Below are 2143 nucleotides of genomic sequence, written 5' to 3'. Positions count from 1 at the left end.
AAAGCCACCCAGGAGAGGAGGATGATGAAGCTCCAGTTGGCCTCCTGGAGCATCCCCTCCTATATGGAGCTTCTTGGAGATGTCCCACCAGGAGGAAAACACCCGTTTCCCATCACTTCTGGTGTTTTTATATGGGAATAAATCACATGGGACTCAATTTTCTTCATGGTGGAAAAAGCCCATTCTTTATTCACATAACTCCCATTTATACAGTTTTACAGACCTCGTGTGTGACTCCAGTGGGTTAGTAGCTTTCTTGTCAATTATTGGTTAGTAACAAGTTGTTATTCTGTATTGATTAGTCACTCAAACCCCCGGGGTGTACGTGCAGGAAAGCTGTTAGTGAGAGATACTTTTCATTTTTCTATCTAATGGTGTAAAAACAGTTTATACAGGTGCCAGTTGTTTTTCAGCCAGGAATAGATTGTTATGCTAACAAACTGCTCACAACAGGATTGCTTTCACATGGGAACTTGCAAAGTGCCTTAGAAGAAATGACAGACTAGCCAGAGCAGGCCTGATTTTATGAAGCCTTTGTTTATGATTTTTCTACATTACTGCAACATTTTTATAACTTGTATCACCATTTTTTGTTACTGAGCAGCAGCTACACTCATGGCTCCCTGTGACATGGAGGAAGTGGAGCCAGCTGGGAAGAACCCAGTTGAGAGACTCAGCACCAGCCGGGAGGAAGAAGAGATGATCCCACAGGAACGGGACCTCCCTGCTGGCACAGCAAAAGCCTCTGAGCTCCAGGGATTTGGTGGCCACCACTGCAATCATGAGTCCCATTGGATCCTGACACCTTCCACTTTGGTCCTTGGGGTTCCCAGAGGGGCTTGGCTCTTCTCTGTGGAAAACCTTCATCCATCTTGGTGTCCTCTTCCCCACCAGTGCCTAGAGGAAGAGGAGAGACCACCCTGGACCATCCCCTAGAGGGAGGAGAGCAGCCTGCAGAGCAGCACTGGAGCCAGCCCAGGGCCAGGGAGTCTTGCAGAAGACTGAAGGGTTTCCAGGATTGACAGTGGTTTCTGCAGGCAGGAGAGGGAATAAAATGGTCAAATTGCTCACAATTCCATGCCTGTCCTCCCACACAGAGTAAAGGAATGCGGGAGATACCACAGCAATGCCATGCAAACACCCTGGAGAGGTGAACCTCCTCCTGACCCCAGCTCGGAGAGAACAAAAACTGTTTTAAAGACTTTTGGAGCATCTTGATGCATCCGTGGGAGGTTTGTGGGCACTGGATGTGTGGGAAGCAGCTGATGGGTCGATAGCCTGCAGGAACACCAAACACGTGGACATCAGAGATAACTGGTGGAGACAGTCCAGAGATGTTACAGAGACTGTAGCCATTCCCACACTGGGAATCATGTAGAAATAAATTCATTAACCATTCCAGACTTTAGGTACAGGCAGCAGCATCTGTGCTGGCACAGACACAGGGATTCTCTTTGGGAATAAGGCCACAGATGGGAAGAGAAGGGGAAGAAGGTGCATGTGTTGCTGAGGTTCAGACTGGGTGACCTCAACCAGAGCAGAAGCAAAGGGAGGAGGAAAAAAGAGGTAAGAAATGGCAGCTTCCTCAGGCTGATGCCTTGCAAGACTTACTCAGAGTTACATCATGGTGCTTATTAGGATGCAGATCCCTGAGAGCCAGGGCTCCAGAGCCTCTGGAAGGATCCCTGGAGATGTGGGCATCCCTGCCAGCAGCCTGGGCAGTAGGGATGGCACCCCACTCCCAGCTGTGCCACTGAGGCCAGCTTCCCAAACACGGGCACTGCTGCTGTCCCCACAGAGGGACTCAGCTTCGTTTGGGAGCCCAGGGAGGTGAGGGGTGTTTGGGCACGGGGCTGCCTCCTTTTAGTGCTCCTCCCGGTGTTCTGTGGCTGGGACTGCACAGCTGCTGCTGGCCAGAGCTTCCCTGAGTCGGCTGTCACCACACCCAAGGCTTTCCCAAGACCACAGGGCTATTCCTCAGCACACAGCACTAAGCAAGGTGTTTCCCTGCCCTGGCTGCTCTCCTCCTCTCAACCAGGAATGCTGGGGTGTCCCTGGAGGTGGCCAGGGAGCAAACCTGGGTAGGGCGCTGCTTCGCCCTGGAAGGGCAGGATGTGGAGGTGGGGTTCACAGGGGAATCCCA

The 2143-nt window shown here is 51.5% G+C and overlaps 1 long non-coding RNA gene across 1 annotated transcript in view; it reads left to right on the top strand.

Moving 5' to 3' along the window:
• The window catches only part of LOC115947762, a 7290-nt gene that overhangs the window by 1658 nt on the left and 3489 nt on the right, over positions 1 to 2143 (top strand). Inside the window, exon 2 of the long non-coding RNA XR_004081615.1 lies at positions 605 to 1566. This is a non-coding gene — a long non-coding RNA (uncharacterized LOC115947762). The remainder of the gene's footprint in view (positions 1 to 604; positions 1567 to 2143) is intronic.

The sequence above is a fragment of the Geospiza fortis genome, unplaced genomic scaffold (assembly GCF_000277835.1).
Source record: "Geospiza fortis unplaced genomic scaffold, GeoFor_1.0 scaffold171, whole genome shotgun sequence".
NCBI classification, from domain to species: Eukaryota; Metazoa; Chordata; class Aves; order Passeriformes; family Thraupidae; genus Geospiza; species Geospiza fortis.
This window is presented reverse-complemented; position numbering and strand designations above follow the sequence as displayed.